Here is a 27,093-nt window from a genome sequence, read left to right on the forward strand (position 1 = left end):
GGTGAAGGATTTGGAGAAATATTTGTGATGAACTTGTGTGGGTTTGTCTGCATAATGAATTCAAGAAAGGAGGGAGATATAGCAAAAGAGTAAAGAAAAAAGTGTGATGTTTGCAAATACTAAAGAAGAAAAAAAAAAACAATTGTGTTTTACATTATATTTTGTGTAAACTCTAGTTTCTGATTGACAAATATTTACATATTCGTTAAAATACTGGTATTTCAAGTCTAAAATGGGAAACATTTCACTGTAAAACATTGTTATAGGTGTTCTTAAAATGCAGATTCCGCTATCAAAACTATTACATAGAATCAAAATATTTCCATAAATTGCATATTTACTCGTGTCAGGATAAAATGTATATGTTTTTTATCCTACAGCAGATGACACACACTAAAGTATATCAAATCTAGATTTCAGACCTTTAATCATACTATCAGCAGCCCTTATGGGAATTAGTCTTTGGTGTGCTTGTCTGTAGTCGCCATTGCTTATAGAAGTTCGCCATTTGATCCAGGTTCCTGCGCAGTACTCCCTCAAACCCAGTAAACTAACGACGTTGGGTCCCGAAAGCAATGTCGTCACCATACATGAACTAGCATTAATTTGTTTCAGGCAAGTCACTGATATAAACATTGAACAGACTTGCCGAAAAACAGAACCTTGCCTGAGTCTAATATTCTGAAGTCTCCACGAGGTGTACCTCTCTCGGATGTTTACTTTGAAGTGATTGTCGTGAAGAATACTTAGTCTCAGCCATCCAGCGTTGAAATACTCTATCCATTTTCAACAACAGCAGTGCAAGTCATATCGTGTCATATGCCTTTGTTAGATCAAGGACAAAACCTCCATTTTTTATGGATTTTATAAAAACCGTTTTCAAATGAGCAAGGTAATGGAGGAAATGAGGTTTATGCCAGTGACAAACTTCCACTGTACATGGACATCACCTCACATCATAAGTCCGCTTGGCTTCGAGAGATCCAACCAGGTTAGGTCCGTTGCCGGAGGATATGACAGCTATTCCGGCATGGGGTGATGAGTGTTCTTCAACATATGTTGTATAGCACTCCCTCGTAGCTGAGCCACCATGACTATAAAACCTCTTATCCAGATTCAAATAATGTAACATGAATTGGTTCTCTTTTATATACAATTTAACATACATAATTCACATTGTTTAACAAATTTTCCGAATAAGTGTATTTGCTCATTATAAATGAAACTGAAATTTGGTAAATTTTCCAATATAAGAAAAAGATGACAACTTCCCATGTAAGCGGTCGTCTAAAATGCAATAAGGTATATCACGTATGGATAATATTAACAGCATTAAACTGTTTACATAAAATGAATGCAGTAAAATCCACCGTAATTATCCCATAAATCTGATTCCTTACTGATGCATATGCCTGTCTTTGTGCCATCGTGAATTATATCACGTATGGACAATTTTAACTGTATTAAGCTGTCTGCATTAAATGAACGCAAATAGTTGTTCTCGGAAACCATCTATTGAAAAGCCGAGATTTCTGATTGGGGGAACGTTACACTATATGGCAGTAAATTCCACCATGAAAATCATCTAAATTTGAGTCCATACTGATGCATGTGTTTGTCTTTGTGCCATCGTGAATTATATACTTTACATTTGGAGAAAATGTATGTAGTGTCTTAGTATGGCAATAATCTCTTTTTTATTTAAGGATTTGAGAATCTTCTACTTGGGTGTATTGTCGAAACTGATTAATTCATTGGGCACCCAACGCGCTTTTGAAATAAATTTGAAATTGTACAATATACTATGAATATTCTCAAATCCGAAATTATCAAGCTGTTATCTTTCAATTTTCAGTTTCTGGAAGAATATCTTTTTCAACACAATCAAGCAGTTAATTAATAAAATAACACAATTAAACCCATAATTAATAATGCAAGACAACTAAGCGCGTAATTATTAGTGATCAAATTCAAACAATACTTATGAATTCAATAAACGAAAAAAATCATTAACAAACATCATTTTGAAAAAAGTTCAGCTTCTCAAAGAAACAGTTTATTGTTTCATTGATTTTAGTTACATCACAAACACACACACATAGCTTCATTTGGGAACTGCCACTCCCCCATTTTGATGATATCTTCGCTATGTGGAAACCACCCAGCAAACTTGAAAAGAAATAATACATATTCCAGATTATGATGAAACAAAAATAGCTTATTATTGTTTTAAACTTTACCTAATTTATAATAACGTCATTTTGATTCATGATTTTAAAAATATCATGTTAGATTATACAGCCGATGTAGTTATATTTTACGTACAAAATATGTTTGGTTATATAGACCAGGGACAATGCACTTCAAAGCTAATCATATGAGTTTGTTATGGTTAAGACGTATTTAGTTTATTTTTGTACGTTTTGGAGACGAACTTGATCTGATCTCCTTTTCTTGTTTGAATTCCTTGTCTCTGCTTATTGTGCAATAATTGCTAAAAACATATCTCAAAACATGGGTTTGTCAGGTAGCAAAATGTATCTGATATGTCTTCAGAAAAAAATTAGAAAAATTATATTAATATTTCCTCAGTAAGGTTTGAAGCAACAGTACCGTTTTAAAAAAATATTTTGATTGTTTACGATGATTCTCAGTCAATAAACATCTTTTTAATTCACAGTGTTGCAGATTATAAATATAGTTGAATACGCTTATGGGCGTGGCGTTTGTGAAAATGAAATCAAGTTTCGTATAGTTAGAACATGTTTCTCTTCTAGCATGATAATCATGCAGATCATTGTTGGACGATATTTTGGTGGTGATTCTCGTACTATAAACTTTATTTCATCAACTATCGGGGTATTGAGTAGAGGACTTTGTATTTAAGGTGCATGCGCCATGCTTATCCCTTTATTGGCTCTCTAGCATCGTGAACAGCGTACATAAATAATCAGTGATTTGGTATTAACTTAGCTCATATGCATGCCATGAAAGCTGCCTCACTAAACGGTCCCCATCTCTATCCACATATATGGGTAAGCTGTTTTTGATAAAGGTTAGTTTACAAAAGAACGATTCTAATTATCTTTTCACAGACATAGAGCAAACTTATGTCATGTCTTTCAGTCATCACATTTTATGAGGAAATGCAACTGTTGCTTTTATTTATGCACTTTAGACCTACATTAATACGGCTAATGACTTAATGAATATTAACAAGAAAATATAAACTACTAATATTGGCAGCTTCTGATATTTGCGTGGGAAGCATTGTTGTTATTTTTGTAATGAATGATATCATAAGATGTTTATCGCAAGGTCACTAATAGACCATAGAAAATAATGAAAAAATTGTTTAACTAAAATAAATAAATGCATAACTATTTCATCTGCACAGATAATATTCTTTTTCTATCATAATCTGCTTTTCAATGTATAGTTTTGTTATATTCAATCATGAAACGATTTGTATTACCATTAGCAGTGCTTACGTTCAATTCTTCCTACCACTACACATGCAATTGAAACCATAACATTCTTCATCAATCCATCCCTGACAAGTAGTACACTGGAATAGAACGAAAAAGAGTAGAAATATTGCAAATGAACAGTTCCAAAAACAAATCTATGATAGGTCCAGTATTGGTTATGTGACTTATACCATCACTGACTCAATTAACATAGTCAATTGTATCCATCCATCCATCAACTATACATATTTCACACACTATATATATATATATATATATATATATATATATATATATATATATATATATATATATATATATATATATATATATATATATATATATATATATATATATATATATATATATATATATATATATCTGGTGTAAAGCTTATTTGAAAATAGCTTACGTCTAAGTCTCACACAAACATCATTTTCATTTGCTTCTTCGTAATTATTCATTATGTATATCGTCTATACAATCTTCATAATATTGAATTATACTAATCAGATAGCCATGAAGTACTTTAACATAATCATACTATTCTGAAGTTGTGTAAGCCAGTATCCAAAGCAAATCAACGCCTATTAAACCATTACATCCTGCGATGTGGTAGGAGTCTTATGCATTCATATGAGAACAAGACCCATGAATCTTAACTAAACTAGCTGACAATCAGAGTTGTTTAAAACGCTAGATAATGTAAACATATACACTATTCACGATATGAAGCTGTTTACAATAATAATCTATGAAATTTTTGTATACTCAGTCTATTTCTGCAAATGTACTTCATTAATATGCATAGTGATATTATGATAAAACTATATTTTCCACAAACATTACAGACATGAATTGAACTCATAGTTTAAGTTAATAGTTGGGATATATTCCGTTATATATGAATACGTCTAATCATCGACAACACTATTACATTAATGAATCATATCGCCATTATAAACAAAAAACTAATTGAACATACTGTATTAAGACCGGATATGGAGACTTTCTTTTGATAGCTAAGAGACTACTAGATCAGTATCTGCATTGTACAATTGTAACTTGTATCAACTGATGAAGTATACAAGAATTAAATTGGCATTGGCTATGAAGATTGCATTGTCTCCACAACAAATAAAGTATGTAATCAAATTTCATATGCCGAATATTGAAACCCCCGGTGTATCGATGAAATTAAACTTACGTGACATAAATGGGATTCAATATTTTTTTTAGACGATGATCATAAATGAAATATGTTGATTCATGTTTTCAATTTGTGTATACAATATACTGACTTTTGTTTATCCTCTTTGAAAATAGAATAGAAAATTATATTTCAATCTAGCCCTAACATGTAAGTATCAATTATTTTCTAAGCACAGTTCAGCTGAGAAATGCACATATTGACGTTTGAGCATTTAGACTTTATATATGCTAGTATACTTGTTTCAAGGACATAGTACATTTCTGAATGAGTTTTAAGTAAATGGCCATCGAAACATGTTGATTTGGTCTTTTGACCTTAGACGAATCTAAATTGCGCACCTGCTTTTTGTTATGATTAATAATTATAACTAAGTTGCTTGCTGATATTTGAGTTCAAAGTCTAGCCGTGCACTGTTATATAAGCTTACTTATATACAGAATCTATGTGAAAATGTTCCATCCCTCCTGGTCATCTGAATGCATTTTAGGCTTGTCTGTAGTGTTCTGAAGGAAATTCACTGTTCATTTCTACTGATATTCAGTTGTAGAAACATAAATAAACGAATCAATTATTTAAAAGAATATCAATTCAAATTGCAATGTTCCCGTTGATGCATTCGACTAAATCAATAATGTAGGATTATTGTGAATTCATTTAAGGACGTTTGACAAATCAACACTTCCGATATTTTAATTCATTCGGAACACTATACTTTTGGACTTGTATAGGACTTGTAAGATTATTTGGGATTTTATTCACAATACTGTAAGTTAATTTTCATTTTGCATTGTAGTGAAATAAAAAATTGCTAACTTTTACTAATTTTCTATTACGTACATAAGGACAATATATTCGTACAACACCGAAAGGTATTTAGAAGTGTTCACTTTGCATCCTAGTTGAATAATTGTTTGTGAAATTTTACTGATCTTGATGGTTTATTTGTTTTATATTGCTTAGATCAAGACCATAGAGTCGTAACACGCCATAATAGTGTTATCTCAAAACCATATAAATGACAACATCTAGAGAAATTCACTCGGTCTTAAATCTTGATGAAACTATATATTGACATGCATATTATGTGAAAACAATACAGGCATATATATATATATATATATATATATATATATATATATATATATATATATATATATATATATATATATATATATATATATATATATATATTGCAACGTGATGGTTTCATAAATAAATCCATAAAATAAAATAACTCTGCTCTTTACATGTTTATTTACAATTTACACTATATACATTCCATTTCTCTTGTGTTGCATTACACAAGAAAACCCCTACTTCCATGTGGGATTAAAGCATATTTATTCCCCGGAACAGAGATAGAAAATTCAATTAATTCATTAAAACCACTTTCTCAGTCTATAATTCAATCTAGTTAAAACTAGTACTTGAAACAGGAAGGCCAATTACGGTTATCACTCCTAGCATCACTGCCTCAGGCAAACATTTTCGTTTAAATTAACAGCTCTAACTTCTTCTAGGGAAAACATAACAGCCCCTATCATTATAGCATCATACTCCCCAGGTATCTAATTTCATCACTTAATGTATGCCTATTTCAATTATATATATATATATATATATATATATATATATATATATATATATATATATATATATATATATATATATATATATATTCGCCTTGTTAAGATCCCTTTTATGGTGGTCGATCCAACAGAAGTTAAAGCCCCTTGCCACAATCATTTCACCTAGTTGGTAACACCATTTACATATATTTTGAAGTAGCATGTATTGGTATATTTTGTTAAATATTTATTAGTATTTAATGCTATCAATTTAATAAGCATGAATTAGTATTTAATGCTATCAAAACATATGATATACACGCTTATTTTTGAATATTCCATTATTTTTATCAAATTAGGCTATTTAAGTATTTGTTTCTTTACTGATATCAATGTTACCGCTGATGAACATTGTTGCTCTATAGTGATGTTTGCAAAGCAGGTTGGTTTCAAACAAACGGTAGGTTTGACAACTTGCTGTCCATACATATTCACATAAATGAAAGAGGAAGGCGTGCATAAATACCCGCACACATAGACATATACATATATATATATATATATATATATATATATATATATATATATATATATATATATATATATATATATATATATAACAAAAGTTGTTTAGATTTTAATTTGGAAGATGCAGCGTATATTTCCGGGCAAGCTGATTATCGGATTATTAATGCTAATTACCATCCCATTTGTTCGAATGTGCAATTATCCAATGTGCTTGAGATCTCACCTTCATGAATGAGAGTGTATTTAAATATGTCCTTTTATGTAAACATTTTGTAATATGCAGTTAGAGCCTTAATGCATCAACATATCTCAATTTTTATTTCAAAATGTTTTGCTTTAGGAAAAATACTAACTTTAAAATAGGGTGCTCTTGTGCACTTTAGACTGTTGTTTACTATTCCCATTCCTATATTTTAGTTCAAAAAGTGCTTATGCTCTACAACCGATGAAGGTAATTTCATCCATGAGATCAATGAGGCGAGACTAATAAATACGTCTTCACAAATTTACATCTTCAGGTGACATACAGACGCAAACGTTACAGTTACGAATGATATTTATATAGATATATATGCATGTATGTATGTAGGTAGGTAGGAAGGTAGGTAGGTAGGTAGTAATGGATGAATATATGCATGGATGTTTTTATTTTTGCATGAATGTACACGTGCATATACATATGTAGGCATGAATGGATGAATCGGTAGATAAATGATTGGAAGGAAGGTTATATTTATCAAGACATAAATCCATATTTCGAATTTCGTTTAATACGATCTATGAGTCCTTCTGATTAGTTTGGTCCCATTTTTGGGGACATACTGTGTTATAATAAAGCTAAAATTAATAACAAATGTGTCATAACTTGAAAATGAAACCCTAAAAGTAATATAACATTCCCAGTGAGAACAAGTTCTATCTTAAGGACCTTGATATTGCATTTATTGATTGTGCTGTTTGATCTTGTTTCAGTATGGTAGAGGCAGTTATGGTATAATTACTAGCAGAACGAGTAATTAAGATAATTTCCAAATTCAATAGTTTTCATTAGTTATAATTTTGGGATGTATGATGACGATTTTGTATAAGCAAGTCTTATTAGTAATGTGTTTCTTTACTCAAACGAAGTTTAGAACTAAATCTTATTAGGTCTAAGAATTAGTATTTTCCTGTTACCCAGCCAACCAATGTATATCAGTCTGTTAAAGGATCCTTACGATTTATTTTATTCAGCTGAATCGATACCTGTGTTATTTGGCAGCATTTACCAAACTGAAGCAAAACTAGTTGCTATAGCATTTATTTCAATTTTGATTTCACATATTTAGTATAATCTCCATCTTTCTCTCTCTCTCTCTCGTGCATACGCTAGACCTAATATGTTGCATCTTTGTCAATCTGAACATTGTCATATCTAAATTTTATACTTGTCATTAGAGGTGTTTCTCCTCAGAATTTTACTTATACCTTTCTCTAATGTCAAGTTCATTATATCCATCCAAAAACACCCCATATCCAGTTATTGTCTTTGATTGTATGCCAAACAAACAGCATCTCTGTATTCGAGTTATTGCCTGACAGTATAATGCAAATATACAACATCTTTGTATTCCAGTTATTGTCTTTGATTTTATGCCAAACAAACAGCATCTCTGTATTCGAGTTATTGCCTGACAGTATAATGCAAATATACAACATCATTGTATTCCGGTTATTGTCTTTAATTGTATGCCAAATATACATCTCTTTATTCCAGTTATTGTCCTTTATTGTATGCCAAATGTACAGCATCTCCGTATTCCAGGTATTGCCTTTACTTGCATGCCAAATATACAGCATCTCTGTATTCCAATTATTACTTTTATTTATATGCCAACTAATTCAGTTATTACTTTTAATTGTAACAGCTGTGCGGCTCAAGTGTGCTTTTATTTATGCGCGTTATTGTTAATCGTATTTACAACGAATGTATCTGCTTTTTAAAATAAGGCGTGTAATCTTATACATGCATAAGTAATCGCGTATACGGTGTTTTAGTTGAAATGAACCATTTCCATCATTATTAATTAACGTTAAACTACAGGTTATCATTTGTACAGTTGTCGTTATAATTATGGGACTAATGCGAAGCTTTTTTATCACGGCTTGCAACGTGATATTTATATAGAATTTCAATAATGATTTGCAATAAGGAGTTTCAAATTTTGTGATATAATATATTTGTACTGATGATTACATTATCAGATGTCAATATTTTCGCCAAATATATCACGATTTTTTTGCCATAAATACAGAGGTCATTTAAGGCTCGAGTGATCATACTTTTGCTAGATGAGTTTAAGCGTCCATATATCTTTAAATTTATAGTGATTTCGTAGCGTACCAGTTTTCTATATTATACAGTACTGTCAACGAATATGGTTGAATGAAAATGCTACGTCAATCAGTTCCTGATTACTAATTTGATGTTGATCTTGTACATGCAATTTATAATATACAATGTTTTTTATAGATTATTTTTCTCCTCCATGGATTGCAAGGCACCAGTCTCTTCAAATTATTGATGATTTCATCATGACAAAACAACTTAGTTAAACTGAAAACAGTTTAAGTGAATAAATACCGCACAGAACTGGAAGAAAGTTTTAATATGTACTATGTGTTTCACAACAGCCATTTGATTCCACATATTCCGCTGTGATATTCATCATAAATAAAGAGGACAAATTATTTCAAGAAGCTTCGTTTTTCTTCACCATACCCTACATATTTGTATATATTATATTTGCATATTCTCATTGTATTGCACAGGCCTAGCTTTAACCAGGTCTTAGCGATGCTTGAACGTTTTGTTCAAATGCTGGAATAATGCCTGAGATGATCTGTTATAGTTACTTACTTGTCATGTTTCAGCGCTTACATAATAAATGAGATGATCAGGTACATTTACTTACTTAATGTCAGGATGAATGTTTATCATGAACTTACCATCTGAAATGAATGAAATCATGATTTTAGTTTTGTATAATGAATGTAGGTACTTACCATCTTAAATGAACGAAGACATAAAATTAGTGATGTTTTATCATCATTCCCACGAATCTTTACATAGAGTGGATATTATATATTCTGATTAAAATTGATATTCCGTACACTAAAGGACTATATGCTAATGATACAGTATTATTTACGTTGGCAAACACAAACCTTGCTATGATTGTTCTGAAAGAAGACCTACATTCAGTCAGTTTGTGTGCCGATCAGTGACTAGTGGGAATTATTCCAACAAAGCCAACTCAGTGATGTCCGAACGGAATGCAACAACCACAACAAGAGAATGATACCTTTATTAACCATACTAGATCGCTTCAACACATAAGCATACATATACTGGCACACACATATACGGATTATACATGCAAAAGCACTGACCAACAAATTTAATACAAAGTGTGAAATTAAAACGAAATTGAAAATCATTACAGCTGCGTTATTTCACCTTTATAAGACATATGTTCGGGTAAAAAGACAATATTTCAGTTATATTTATTTCATATGTAAAAGTAAACATAAATAATTACAAACTGAATAATAATATTTGCTGTGAGTCAGAGCACCTACGTTATATGCCGAAATTTGGAAGTAAAAAAAAATCAAAAACAAATTCATTACATAAAAGTAAGTAAAAGGTTGTAGAAATCCTTATTGTAATTCATATTGTGCCTTTAGATCCACCAGAAACCTATCTGCTAAATAATACACATGTACAAGGTGTTAAAATCTAACTTTTAAATGACTTTATCTAGGACAAAACTGAAATCAAACTTACTTTCTAGCAAAGTCTTTTATGGAAGGAAAATCTTCAACCTTTACGTATTCACAATAATTTTTTAACGTGTATAAAAACAGTCAAGCCTACAAGGGAGCCTAGAACAAGTTACCAGCGTATTTATATAAGAGATTAGCAAACATTTTAAAACAAGATAAGTTTGTAGCTCATTAAAATATTTGTCAAGACTTGTTTGTCTCCTGTCTTAATTACCCGTTCTAGGATGTGAATCACGAAAAATATATTCAATAACAAATAGGAAATATAAGAATGAAATTAGAATAAATCGTGATGCAGTGCATTTCGAACTCGCGACCTCCTGTTTGGCAGCCTAGAGTCATAAACAAAAGTTTGCACATAACAATCAAAAATCAAAAGAAAAATAAAAATTGGTTCGCGCGAGTTGACCAGAAGGTTTGAAGATAAAGAAAACATGTAAAATACAATGGAAACACAATTGTGATACCACGAATTTCGAACTCGCGACTCTTTGTTTGGCAAGTGGGATATCCATAACTTAAAGAAAGTTTCACCATAGCAATATAAGAGAAGTAAGAACAATTTTTAAACATTTGGGATGGTAGAGTAGAAAAGGAAGTTTCACCATGAAAATAAACAAAAATGAAATGCAACTAAAAGTATTGGATGCAAGCCGGGATTTAGTAAATAAAATTTCAGCATCAAAATATTTGAAAAACTATAAATGCAAATCAAAGAGTAATAACAATGCATTAAAATTAAGTCGTATGCCGCCACTTTAGTACTTGCGACCTCTTGTTTTGTAAGAGTACACATAAATAAAGAGAGATGTGGGTGTTTTATACATAAGATAAATAATTAACAATAGCTCATAATGTACAGTACAAACATCAGGACAATTGTATTTACACGTATCAATATGTACTGTTTTAGCAGCGTTAATAATTGATAACTACTTGCCATCGATTGAGGCCGTTGATGAGATGTTTCGTGTGGTTTAAAAATGTGTAATAAGATCTAAGATAATTTCCTAGTTATGATTATGGTATGGATATCTAGCTTCTATCATCCATCGTCCTTGTTTAAGTTCGAAATCCCCTATTTGTTTGTGTTCTGCCAGCACTTAATAAATATTAATTTATATAATTTGATCCTCAGCATAAACAACTTCACCTCATGCTCTCGGTTCACTCTATGCTTCATATATTTTTTTTTCAGTTTTGAAATCACGTGCATTGATTCAATCTGCTAACCAGAGGTGCAACAACACGATTTTAAATCAAAGGTTTATCTTTTTCAGCCATTGATATGTCCACGTATAATGCACAATTTCAATAAATTTGAACTCGGCAATTTGCATGCGTCTTTTTACATGATTATCGAAAACCCACTTATTTTATCACGTGTCTGGTCTGTCCGAAAATTAAACAAAATTCAATTATCTTCATTGTTTCTACTAAAATGTCGAATGGTCTGCAAATATAATATCACACAGGTATTGAAGTTTCTTTCTACATATGGCATAAATGTGTCGATAATTATATTATTTCCACCCTTTAAATTGACATCACTTCACATTACATCGATATAGTCAGGACGCAGACAAGATAAGAAGAACAACAGAGACGTTTTGTTTCATTCACCTGAGTTTAGCATAATTTACCAAACTGCTGATCTAAAGTGGACTGTTCCAAAATTAAGTTCATGGACCTGACAAGCCAACGGTGCCCATTTACTGTAATTAAAACAGGTAACTCGAGAGATCTCTTCTTCTCCACTAGTTCCCTCCCCATCTATCCACTCTTTTTATTGAGCTTAAAGAACACATACTAGGACAAGAACTTGCAATTGTGAATAATGATTTTATTTACAATCGGTTGCTTAAACTAAATACAATGATATCATATTAACATAAAAGACAGCCAGTGTATTCAATACAATATACTGTACATTCCATACAAAGAGATGCTTGACGAAGTAACTGAGATAAAGACAACATACAATTGCTGCTAGCCGTGGTAGGTAAGACTCCTGCTGCAAAAAGTTCTTTAAAATACGAATCGGCCAATTAACTATCGCGTTTTTTATAAGATCACGTAGATTCCGCATCTTGTAAAACATCAGTATGATTCACATGGAAAGACTTAAGTTAATCAGTATCTCCTATCGATAATATATTAAGGAGGTATAATGGGACAGTGTGATATTATTAAATCTAAATCAGCACGTGTGGAGAGTTTGAGGGGTCAAGGTTACTGTAGAAGCAACGTTTGAAGTCTTATCACAAGCAACAAAATTATTCTTAGCTTATTTTGTATATTTGGTATACATGTTTGCATGTGAGTGGATGAGAGAGATATATAGAGTTCGTGAGAGTCATTCTTAAATTCCGCAGCTAAAAAAGATATAATATGATACGCTGACTTGTTTGATTTGAAAGGGAAAGGAAACGACCGACACTATTGGATGATGCTTTGTTATAAGTAACCGGATACAATTACTGTGGCACCACCAGACCCAAACATACCACCACTCCAACACATATTTATCTATTCATTACTCCCAAATAGATCTTGCTCGTTGTAGTTGGTAGTAATATCGATGACGTTTATTTTCCGCGAAGAATGTAATTCATATATGGAGAATATTTTCGCAGAACATGTTTCAGAATATAAAACAGACTGTAAAATATAAATCAGTGTTTGCTATGACACATATTATTGTTCCGCTAATCAAGAAGGCAAGAATTAACATGATATTTAGCATGTGAGGAAAACGCGATTGATCTGGTAGCTAGTTAACCGATACTTGGAAAAACACCAACAAGAGATATATAAATTTCAGACATGAATGGTTTATACATGTCCGTAATACAATCAGATTGGGCTTTTCTTAGATCAAGAAACGTATTGCTTTCAATGCATGATCGTGACGTTAACCTCTTAGTAATATGAGCATATAGAATAGCTCTGCCTTTATTACGGTGCTTGTTTATCAACCTGTATCAAACATAAACGACGTACCCTTTCTTTGTACAATGAAGGCACGGGGAAGAATTAAGGATTTCAGATCAGTTACTAATCAGAAATTAGTTTCCTAAAATTGAATTAGATTGAGTACTCGTATAAGAAACTACATAAGATGCATTTATTGACCATCCGGCATCATAAAATATACACATCAAAATAGGCTCTAACTGGTCCACAATCTCTAAATGTTGTAAATATTATTATATGAAGTAATACTTCACAATACCACCAAACAACTCAATCAAATTACGTTGTTGCCGTCTTCATTTTCTCAGGCATAAATCCATATTGATTTAAGAATTTAATCCATGAGTATTATATATATTATGAAATAGTTATTTTCAATGTTTCATCTAAAATTTCTTTCTAAACAGAGTAGGAAATAAAGCAGTTATACCCGTCGTCACGTATATGCAGTTATTATCTGTAGTAATAAGAAGGTGAAGTCAATTAAGTATTAAACAACGCCATTGCTTCTATGTCTATACTAAACACATAATCTTAGTATTGTATTACCTTTTGTAAATTCCATCAGCTATAATTTCAAATAATGCATCGAACATAATGTATCATGCTTAGAAAGTAGAAAATTATTTTCATGGAATTTTCTGTTCAAAATTTCGGATGAAATTGTATAGAGTTAATTTTATATTCTCAAACCAGTGTGAATCAGCTTTTTATGATAAAACATTGGACATTTTACAGTTCTCCACATGTAGTTTATAGTTTTCTTGTAATGGTTGATTTTATTATGCCTTACTTTTAATGCCATTCTCATTTCATTAAATTAGCGCAATATTTACGTTGCGTGTACTCTGCCTTGCGCCATTCCATCAAGAGACCGCCTATGTTTTATAAGAGATGTATGGTATAATTTGTTTAATTGGTATAATATACAATTTGTGCACATGACCTGTCTGTTTCCTTCTACTAAGAAATAATTGTTACCGTCATATAATTTTGGTTTACGTATTGCCCGATGTTAAATGCATCATATCGTCTTTCGTAAAATATTATTTCAATATTCTACTCGCCACAGTTCGCTTGCCTTGCTGGATGCGTAAAACTTAAGGTACGCGAGTAACTGACAAGCGGACTGCAACTACTGCACCAAGACATAACAAAAGAAAACCAACAAAGAAACCTTCAATCTTTAAGTTAGGTACCTGGAATGTTCGGACCATGCTGACTGGGCTTTCAAATGATCTCCAGACAATTGGTGATGTTGGAAAGACTTCAGTCATCAACGACGAACTTGCAAGACTCCAGGTCTACATCACCTCGCTACAGGAGACACGACTACCAGATTATGGGTCCCTCAGAGAAAATAACTTCACATTCTTCTGGCAAGGAAAGAGCGCCGACGAAGCCAGAGGGTTTGGTGTTGGATTCGCTGTCGGGAACACTATGCTGTGGATGATAGAACCCTAACAACAAGGAAATGGAAGACTGATATCCCTCTACCTCCACATCACAAACGGGCCTGTCAACCTGATCAGCGTTTACGCTCCCACACTAAGCGCTTCCACATATATCAAGGATGAGATTTACGATGAGTTAAAATCGCTCATCGACAAAATTCCGAAGGAAGAGAACTTTATTTTGCAAGGTGACTTTAATGCTAAGGTGGGTGCCGACCATGACTCTTGGCTCTCCTGTCTTGGCAACTTTGGCGCTGCGAAGATGAATGAAAATGGGCATCGCCTTCTAGAGATGTGCTCGTACCACGACCTCAGCAAGACCAATTCATTTTTTCAGATAAGGTCACAGCACAAAGCGTCTTGGAGGCATTCCCGGTCTAAACACTGGCACCAGCTGGACTTGAACATTACAAGACGGTCAGCCTTGAAGGGTGTGTTTCTTACCCGTACCTTCCACAGTGCTGACTGTGACACCGACCACTCGCTGGTGTGCTGTAAAATGAAGTTCCAGCCGAAGAAGATCCACGCTGTTTCCCAGATGTTTGATTCAGACGCCCCCTATGGCAGTGCCAAATAAAGATGGGTTTGTTATGAATCTTGTATCCTGTCCGTAATGTATATGCAGCTGTATCCACGTATGTTCAATTTGCAGTAGTTGTGCTGCTAGTAATTTTCTACATAAATTAATGGAGCAGAGGAAATATTGAAATCTCAGCATAGCAAAAATCAAAGAAATTCTTTGAAGTTCACTAAATATGTAACTGCGAGAATAGTGGAGGAGTGTTTTGAAATCGTTTGGATGTACACAAAAAAGGGAAATAGCAGGTATCATACAGACGAAAATATAGACGACCCTACACGATCACATCAACCGTTTCAAATGTATATAAACGTATAATCCAGAACAGTGTAGTCAAACCTGCTGCTCGCAGGTTGATTTGAAATGGCCTGCCTGAGCTCGAGCAATTTTTTGTGCATTTGTGTTAAAGACATTATGCTGCCTACTTTCATAGTATATCTATTTAACCAGGTAATCACGTGAGCTGGGATCAACAAAATCAGACATAGAGTAGTACACTTAACTTCATATATCGAATGGTATTGAAAAATAACCAGAAAGAACGTATATTAATTAATCCTGTCATGCAGAGGAAGCGAGCCGTACATAATTCAATTGAACACATCCCGCAAAATTTAATACAACCGGAAACGAATATCTAGAACACGCTAGAGCGTCATTTTTGTAAATTGTAGCGACTACCAACATTCATAGATATATTTATTTCTAAAAATCAAATAAAATGACAAGTAGTTCGACACGTGAGTAATTAAAATAAAAACATATCGCTAAAATTAATTTTACCGGAAACAGATATATAGAACACGCTAAAGTGACAATTTTTGTAAATAGTAATAACTACAACCATTCATAAATATATTTGTTTCTAAAAATCTAAAACAATTTCAAGTAGATCGAACGAAGCAAACATTTGGAAAGTTACGGAAGAGAACCGTACGTTTTATAAATCATATGAACTGGATTTTGTGTTTATACTGTCAAATGATAAGCCTGTGCTCCTGAAATGTCAAAGTTCTATCTCTGTTTTGAAAAGAAAAAAATACAGAGGCACTACAACGTCCATGTATAATAATTTCGACAAATATTATCCAGTTGATACGAAGTTAAGAAAGACAATGTTACTTCCGTAAACAAACAAAAAAATCTTAATGGCCAGCAGAGTGTTTTTCGTCGACTGTTGAGCTCAAGTGACTGTGCTACTGAGGCATCTACATAGATAAGCTGGGTTTTAGCTAAAAACTAGAGACCATATTCAGATGGTGAAACTATGTTTTCAAAAAAGTGGGGATGCTTTATTTGCTAATTTTAAGAACAAAGATGAGATCAAGAAACATATATCAAATCTTCAGCTGTTTCACCAAACGTTAGCAAGACGTGATGAAATTAAATCGCGTGATAGAATGAGCAGTTGCTTTTTGATTTGAAGAATGCTACCGGTTTCAGTCTAGCATTGGATGTCATGTGATGTCACTGATACAGAAGAACTTATAATTTGGGTTAGATAATGAAATGGAACCTACATTTTAAGGAGAACTGCTGGCACTGGTTCCACTGCAAAACACAACAAGAGGTGAGAATATATACAATGCATTGAAGGTGTGTTTATTACGAAATGGCTTTGATATGAAACAACTCGCATAGGTTACCACGGATGGAACCGGATCAATGGTGGGACCGAGAGTAGGCCTAATCGAATTGCTGATACCTGATGACGACTTTCCAGGTTTATAAGCTAATCATGTTATCATTCACCAGCAAGCCATTTGTTTAAAACTGAAAAAACGATGCGCTCCAAAATGTAAGGCATAGTTTTGTTACAAATGTAAACTTTATACGAACAAATCCTTTAAATCTACGGCAGTTTTAAACATTGTTAGAGGAGTACGAAAGCAATTATGGTGATTTTGATCTTCATACTGCTGTTCGTTCTCTGAGCAAAGACAAGTTATTATCAAGATTATGGGATCTAATTGAAGAAATCAAAATCTTTATAGTGAAATTCAACGACAAATTGTTGAATTATCTGGAAACGCCAGTGTGTGTGTCATTGTTATACTAGCATTTCATACTGACATCACAGATCACCTGAATAAATTTAATTTGAAATTGGAAGGGCATCTTTAAATGCTGCTAACTGTGATGGACGTTAGTGTTTTTGAAACAAAGCTTGGCTTATTCATCAGTCAATTGAATCAATATAATTTTGTACATTTTATTACACTTTTCAAGACAGCAAGAGAATGTCCAGATCTAGTCAAAAGTGAGCAGTTCTACATATCATTAGACAAGTTAAAACTCGATTTCTGTCCTCGATTCAAAGACTTTCGCAGCCTGACTCCTCTGCTACTTTTTGTTGAAAATCCATTCACATGTGATATTTATATCGTAGCCACAAAAATGCAGTCATTGGGAGGAGATGAAGGTGCCGCGCAGCTTGAAATAGTTAAACTGCAACATAATATGGATCTTCGAGACACAAAAGGACACGCCATCAACTGAGTTTTGGATGACATGTGTTTCTTCTGATGAATTTCCATACATATGGAAATGGTTATAAAAAATATTGACAATGTTAGGAAGCTGGATTTTCTGCAATGACCAATATCAAGCCAACAACGAAAACAATGATCTTTGACTGACTAACATTTCAAAAATCTAATGAGGGCAGCAGTTATTCAAAATCAACCCCAAATAAATAAAATTACAAGTACAAGCCAAATGTCTCACTAAATAAGTGCTTCAAGTTTTATTGCTATACGATTGTGCGCTAAACTATTGCAAATCATGCCTACATTATTAAACTATTTTAATAAAGATAAACATTTGTGAATAATTGTTAAAGTCGTTGGTTTTAAGATTTCATCTGTGGCTCTCTGCTTCAATAAAAAATTGGCAGTGGTCCATGGTGACGAAAAGGTTGAACAGCACTGATCCAGAGTCAATTAACGAACACGAGCTAATGAAACAGAACTGCAAGATGTTTATACAGCAAGTTAAAGAAGCATATACTTTAAGAGATTTAGTCCATGAATGAGTTGTTAATGATCCATCTAAGACAGCGTGTTACTTTGTAAGAACAAAGAGAATGAAAACAAAATGTCCGTGTTGTTAATGTAATAAATTTAAAATTAGTATCAATAAGTAGAGCCCTTGGCTTTCATGCTATTGAGAAAGCAAATATAAATAAAATATTCTTTAAAAAGGAGGCGTAATAAGAAAGGTTTTGCAACAATTTGAAAAGAAACTGTATCCAAAAATAATAAAAGTTTTGTATCTACTGTATATTTACGATAGATGTACTGCAAAAATGGTTACAACGGTATAATTGTTTTAAAATATGAAGTGAAAATATAAAATGTTTAATCCAAATCATAAAACTTATATTGGCACGAGAGGTAATTCAAGAGTAGGAACGGCATGTGAGTTTAACTCCTTTGCTGAGTACGGTTGACTACATTGGCTTACATATAAATGGTTGTTATGCCTCTGTTGCTTTTTGCAACAGTTATTATTCAATGAGCTACTTCATTAAGCATTTTTTTATAGAGGATAGACGCTACAAAATAAATGGTCAGTACATGCCTGGAAGGCTAGGCCACACTTTCCATAATTGATGACGCATATTCAAAACATTATAATTAACACAGAGAAAGCAAAATCTCTATATTTTCGCACAATTATGAAATATATGTCATCTGACCTATTTACATATGTCGTAAGCAAATTCCTATTATTGACATTGAATTACACATACTGATTAAGCCACAATCAATATAATTTGCTTTAGCAGTTCATTGTGATTTTATTTGTCGATATTCACCAGGTTTAAAACAGACGGCATGGACATACTTTTTCATACCAAAAGAAGCTACGAGAAAAGCATCATTTTAAAATGGACACCTGATGATCTAAAATGAAGCTAATTGAACAAGACAATTTGATTGTCTTCAGAGATTGAAAATATGCATATTACACATTATATGTATCCTATCATCAGAGACAATATAGTAGATGACTTTCCTGCAGCACGCCATGTATCCGATGACCTGTCTTAGCCCCCCCCCCCCCCCATCAAAACAAATAAAGCACGGTAATGTTGATTTCCGAGATTATGGTTTAACGAAGAGAATATGTTCACAATGTGAAGGTTACTGCTACTCTGATATACCTTGTAGGGTGTAGCCATGTACACATCACTATCTATATTCCAACCCACTCACTGACGTGACTTTCTTGAACTTCCTTTGAAAGCTCTGGATGGGATAGGTGGACAAATATAATGAGATAGGAAATAAAATGATTAAAAGATAACAAATCCTCAAAAGCATGAAACGGTTTAGTGGTGGGAATTAACATAAAAACACATAAGTAGTTTAGAACATATGCGTGATTTATAACATTGCATTTAGCTCCATACTGGACAAGCTATATTCAACTCAGAGTGAATAAATCAGTAGCAGTGAAATACACGACAAAAGGATTGGGTATAAATAGTTCATATATACATTTAGAACATCCATTTTGAAACATAAATTATTATTTCTGGCTTTTTTGCATGGCGGACAGCTTATCGCTCAAGCCCGGCTTAACTACTTTATAGGAAAAATAGGTGGCATTTTGTTTGTAAACAATGTCGTGGATACTTTGCGTCTTGATCGTTAATATAACAAGTCATAATACATAAACCATTTTGTGTCAGCTTTACCTCTGCATACTTTACATATTCGATGTGATTGTGAGCCTATATCATATCAAACATTCTCTCTGTAGTCCAGACATATAAAACAAACTTGTATAATCTCGCACTAACGTTATAAACATCCGTAAATGTTTTTCTGCACTATTAATAGTTTAAGTATATTATTGCACTTCTTAGATACAGTTACGCCTATCAGTTTAATCATGTTTAAACATATAAGGCGCTATTGTTCCTTATCGCTTTATCTGTGAAGTGCTCGGCGTTCGAACCTATTTCTAAACTCCCACAGAGTACCGTAAATATCACATTGGCGCCGGACCCTTTTTGGATACTTAGTTATGTTGATTAAGTTTTGTTGATTACCGTATCTTCTTTTCAAGAAGTTAACTTTCTTCTTTCAGTTACAGTCAGTTTAACTTGTGTCTTTTCGATCGATCGTAAACATGGTTATCTTCTTCACACCTCATATGTACGGGAACCGCACAGTCTGCCCCAAAACTGGTATAAAGCTAAACATTTTTTACAGACGCTACGTTTCCTCTTTCAGATGCATGACATTGGCATGCAAAGTAAGATACGGGGATCTATTTATTTACCTAACTATATTTATAGATACATGATCCTACCTACTTACCTTCCTATCTATATATCTTCCCATCTATCTATCTATCTATCTATCTATCTATCTATCTATATGTCTATCTATCTATCTATCTATCTATCTATCTATCTATCTATCTATTTATCTATCTATCTATCTATCTATCTATCTATCTATCTATCTATCTATCTATCTGTCTGTCTATCTATCTGTCTGTCTGTCTGTCTGTCTGTCTGTCTGTCTGTCTATTTCACTGCATCTCTAGTCGTCAGGCAAGTCAATAGTATTCATAGTATTTAGCATTCATTATTTCAGTAAATAAGGTTAATGGTCCGTAGTGCAGTTATGGATAGATCATGGCTCAAATTTCAATTCAAGATATATCTAGCAATATAACTGTCAGAAATATAATGATTTATATACTTAAAGAATGCGGCATATAAACTGCATCCGTGAATGAGAAACTAATTAATTTTGTAAAGGCATAGATCAGCAGCTTTGTTTATGATTAAACACTTTTATCACACATTACGGGCTATATCATAACAATTTTATTTGAGGAACGCGCCTTCTAGATGAGAGACTGTTGATGTAAACAACAAGCATGGTCAGGAAGAGAAACAGCAAACGTTAGGTTACGAGTCTGACGCTCCAATGTGATTTATCTTTAGAACTTGTATCACTTATTGTTCACCTTTTTATTTATGTATATGATCGATATTGCAATTATCTGAGAGAATGAGCTAAACGGAATCTACACCTGTATTTATATGTCGACAAGTAAAATATTTGAATTTCTTAAGCTGGTAATAATTACGTAATTGATATGCTTACCTAGTCACAAGTTATATATTTGCTCTAAAAAACCTTATATCTTGGTTAATTAAAATTAATTAGAAACATCGAGGCTATCTAAAAACTGGTTTAATCAGCAAGATTGAAACATTATCATATTATTTTTCTAACTAAAGATAACTTTTAAGTAATAGTTTGCCAAGCAATTTGTAAGAAGTATTTTATTTTATTTTGCTGAATAATTACTAATGTTAACATTGTTTGACTTCTACTTCATTTTTATTTACCTTTAAAGTGCTTGAAATTACTAACAACTGCTCATTTTGCTGGACAAATGTGCTTATTTAATCTTATTCACTTCCAGTAATGCTTGTTTCAGTAACTGCTAGTTAGCCTAAACGTTTGAGTTTGACTGATAGCCAACAAAATGGGATGAATTCATAATAGTATAGTCTTCATTACGTAACAAGGGAATCTAAATGAAATAACCTTTTACAGAGAAATCACATTAGCGAAGGTAACATATATACTATACCCACATATTAATCTACAAGACGGTTATACAATGGTGGAAAAAGTGAAATGAACAGTCGTAAATACCGCATTAATTCAATTCCGAACGTGTAAATCAGCCATAGTTGTATTGTATAAGACTCGTATGTTTCTATGTTACCAGTATTGCTAGCATCTAAACCTGCCAGTTGGCTTTGTTTTCACACAGCCTGTATGTCGATATTGACATAAAATAATATCTCTGCATTGATATTGCCAATTATCATAAAACATCGACCCTCAATCAAGCACGTTAATGTAAAATCTTAACCTCTAAATACGAACAAAATATGCATGATTTGAAGTAATTGAAGTAATTCTCAATAAGAGATAATGGATAACCAATTATATATATATACATATATATATATATATATATATATATATATATATATATATATATATATATATATATATATATTAGGAGTGAGTACAATATAACTGGATATATATATATATATATATATATATATATATATATATATATATATATATATATATATATATTATGAGAGAATACAATAAAACTGAACGGGGCCCCGAGGGGCCGAGTGGTCTAAAAGCGTTCTCCGTTACGGATCAATGCCATCTCACCTCTGTCTGCGTGGGTTCGAGTCTCGGATTCGGCCAATGTGGGTATGTGAGAAAGCTTGCCAGTAGCTTCTCGTTGGTCTGTGTTTTTTTTCTGGGGTTTTTCAAGGTTCTTCCTCCACAATTAATACTGGCCGCCATGTATAGCCTATCGTGTACTGAAAAATGGCGTTAAACCCTACAACAACAACAACAATATAACTGAACAACAGTTTAAACAGTGTACTTAAAAGTATCAAGACATAAACATTTGTATCAGTATAAACACAACATGAATTTATGAAAAATCACAAAGTTTACATAAGACCGCCATTTGTAAAAAAGTGACCTACAAGCTTTTAACACCGATATATTATCTGAGAAAGAATCAAGAGAAAACTTGACAGTAATGGATTCAGCATTTTATACACAGACCGCTACGGTGGCTAGGTGGTTAGATCGTCCGTCCCGGACAAGGAAGGATGCGGGTTCGGACCGCGGCCGAGTAATACAAAAGACTTATAAAAATGGTACTGGCATCTACCTCGCTTCGTGCTCAGCATTAAGCTTTTGACATCAGAGTTTGTCGGCCTGGTGTCAGAATAATGTGATCGGGTAGGAGCAAGTCTTGTTGCTTGATGCCCCAGTTCTATACATCATTATAAATTGCCACATTGCAGACCTCGTAGCGTTATGATTTAAAATTTGTTAAAGCTTCTTTGAAAATCATAAACAGAACACACACACACACACAGACACACACGTTTTTGCAAGTACAGAAAAAATGTACAGAAAATATGATAGTCATTGACGACAAATCCTTTAAAATACGTGCATGAACATTCTAGAGGAACCATTGCCAGTAATGGATAAAGCCTTTTCAACACATACATGAACATTTTAGAAGAACATGACGGTAATGGAAAAAGCCTTTTCAACACATACATGAACATTCTAGAGGGACCATGATATTAAAGAATAGATACTTTCTGAATGCATACATGAACATTCTAGAGGAACCATGACATTAATGGACAGGGCATTTTCAACACATACATGAACATTCTAGAGGAACCATGACAGTAATGGATAAAGCCTTTTCAAAGCATACATGAACATTCTAATGGAACCATGACAGTAAAGGATGCAGCCTTTTCAACACATACATGAAGAGTCTAGAGGAAACATGATATTAAGGGAAAGAGTCTTTTTTGAACACATACATGAACATTCTAGAGGAATCATGCTATTAATGGACAGAGCCTTTTCAACACATACATGAACATTCTATTGGAACTATGACAGTAACGGATGAAGCCTTCTCGTAACATACATGAACGTTCTACTGGAACAATGGCAGTATGGTTAATGCCTTTTTAACACATACGTGAACATTCTAGAGGAACTATGATGGTATTAGATAAAGCCTTTTCAACACATACATGAACATTCTAGAGGAACCATGACAGTAATGGATAAAGCCTTTTCAAAGCATACATGAACATTCTAATGGAACCATGACAGTAAAGGATGCAGCCTTTTCAACACATACATGAAGAGTCTAGAGGAAACATGATATTAAGGGAAAGAGTCTTTTTTGAACACATACATGAACATTCTAGAGGAATCATGCTATTAATGGACAGAGCCTTTTCAACACATACATGAACATTCCTGAGGAACCATGAAAGCAATGGATAAAGCCTTTTCATCAGATACATGAACATTATAGAAGACTATGACAGTAATGGATAAAGCCTTTTCAACACATACATGAACATTCTAGAGGAAAAATGACAATAATGGAGAGAGCCTTTTTAACACATACATGAATATTGTAGAGGAACCATGACAGTAATGAATAAACAATGACAGCAATGGATAAAGCCTTTTCGACACATACATGAACATTCTAGAAGAACCATGACATTAATGGATAAAGCCTTTTCAACACCAACATGAACATTCTAGAGGTACCATGGCATTAATGGATCAAGCAACACATACATAAACATTCTAGAGACACCATAACAGTAATGGATGCAACCTTTTCAACACATACATGAACATTCTAGAGGAACCATAACAGTAATGGATAAATAAGTTATCAAAGCTTATAGGACCGTTTTAGAGAAAGCATGTCAGTGACGGATAAAGACGATTTAACACAAACATTAACAACCTAGATAAACAACGACTCATTTCCAGATGTACACGAGGAATATAGAGAAACCACAACAGTGGAAGATACAATCTGTCCGTGGCATACACGAAGAGCTTAAGAAATCCGAAAATTATGAAGACACTGCAGATGTTATCGATTCTAAACTTCACCCATTCAAAATTCAAAATGGGCCACAAGAAAACTAAGGTGATACAGAATAAGCACAAATAGATAACCGTCATGAAATGATGGAGAAATATACTAGACCGGGCTGCATTAAACATACTATAAATAAAGTTGAGAAGGAGTTCACAAAAATGCCCTCCGTTGCATCAAGTAAAGTAATACTGACATTTAAACACAACTAAATACCAACTGCTATCATTATTGCAGTTATTGACCTAAGTATACCTAACTTCTGTCTTATTATTAATTCGGTAAAACATGTTGTTCCAAAACTAATATGGAAGAAAACTAATTACGAATTCAATACCATGCATTTACTTTCGTTTCATTTTTATCTCTATTTAAAACAGTTTGGTTTTATTTTCTCTTATTAAATCTTACATTTTCAAATTGAACCCGAGTAATAAGGTCAAACCAGCCGTTGTATATAATGTATTATACATAGATATAATACCTCGTTCAATCTCATATTGCCTGTGCCATCTTATTGCATTACTTAGGGTTAAAGTTCCCAGGAACACGAACGTTAACGTCGTGTTACCTTCAAAGGAACATCAACAAACTGTGAATAGTATTCAGGATATATAGTTAATATGCCTATGAGAAAGCTAAATTAAGAGTAAAGCGACTGCTTCTGAATTTGGTGACCTGACTATTAAACTTTAGTGGAAATAACATTTTAACTTATTTCTCATTCAGCGTGGAGAACAGGCGACAGCTTGAACGTTACTTTTGCCAATGGTAAAAGCCCAAAATGTTGAATGCATTTTCTGCTATCGTTTCCTATCTGTAATAGTCAACTAAGCATTCCTTTATCTGTAGCCAATATATACATGTGTTATAATAATCTTCATGTATAATTTGAGTCAAAGTTAAGATTACCGCATCGTTATGCCCCAAAGTCCACTGAGATTACCTAAATAGAGTTGAAACGACGTTAATGCCCTTTAATTCTAAACAATAAATAAAGTAGACAAGGCGTGAAGAGATAAGAGTAGGACTAGTGGTAAAATATAATATAAATTCCAATAATATTTTATGTAATACACGTTCATGTCATAGAACAATACTAAAAGGGTTAAATAATATATAATGTATAATTAATTACTCAGATCAGAATAATTCTTTCAGATATATTAGTACTTACGAATCGCTTGATGTAATCGTCCTGCAAAGAATATATGAAACTTGGCATTATAAACTTTGAAATAACATTGTTTTATGTTTTATTTCGTTTCAAAAGATATATATCCAACAAGATATATATCCGACAAAGCATATTTGACAATATAAATTTGAATACGTGCTGTTTTTACAAGCAAGTTATTTTCCGTTATTATAGTTTAAGTTTTCCTTCTCTTGCTTCGGCATATCACATAATTCACTATGTACTATGCATTTATTCATCCACCCTGGAGAATGCCCTCTGTAAAGCAATGAAATATTCGCACGATAGCACAAACATGCAACGTTGTCAAACGTTTTCATATTGGCCTTTTCCCTAGGGAGAAGGTTTTCCGATATATTTGATACTGTAATCAGCTGTTGATTCAACACTATATGGAATGAGAGGACATGGGTATTATTTAGCTGATTTATTTGCAAATCATATTTTGCGTATATATACAAAATCCATCTCTTATTCTTGGCATATTTCCATATTTTTATTTGTTTGTTAACGTACCTATGTAGCTGAAATGTATTCATACATTTTTTGTCTTAACGTTGTTTGTGGTCGAAATATAACTTTTAGATAATGTACTGGAGAAAGGTAATTTGAATCCTTAGTTGGAAAAGACTAAGTGGGTGCGTTGTTTGATTTTTCATTGCTGTGCTTGTTGATCTTGCTGTCGATCATTCACCGTAAGTACGTAATGTAAACAACGAGTATATGTCCTCCAGAACTGTT

The 27,093-nt window shown here is 32.9% G+C and overlaps 1 long non-coding RNA gene across 3 annotated transcripts; it reads right to left on the bottom strand.

Moving 5' to 3' along the window:
- Positions 1-142: 142 nt before the first annotated feature.
- Positions 143-27,093, bottom strand: LOC149774063 (uncharacterized). Of its 3 annotated transcripts, none has more exons than XR_016417042.1 (4): positions 26,332-27,093; positions 9,734-9,770; positions 3,492-3,568; positions 143-2,169 (listed from the first exon to the last, which is right to left on the bottom strand). It is a non-coding gene; the product is annotated as an uncharacterized LOC149774063 (long non-coding RNA). The 3 variants fall into 3 exon arrangements; XR_016417041.1 differs by lacking the exon at positions 26,332-27,093 and adding an exon at positions 14,783-16,289; XR_016417040.1 differs by lacking the exons at positions 9,734-9,770; positions 26,332-27,093 and having other exon boundaries at positions 3,492-3,660.

The sequence above is a fragment of the Sinohyriopsis cumingii genome, unplaced genomic scaffold, assembly GCF_028554795.1.
Source record: "Sinohyriopsis cumingii isolate HCF-2022 unplaced genomic scaffold, ASM2855479v2 utg000426l, whole genome shotgun sequence".
NCBI classification, from domain to species: Eukaryota; Metazoa; Mollusca; class Bivalvia; order Unionida; family Unionidae; genus Sinohyriopsis; species Sinohyriopsis cumingii.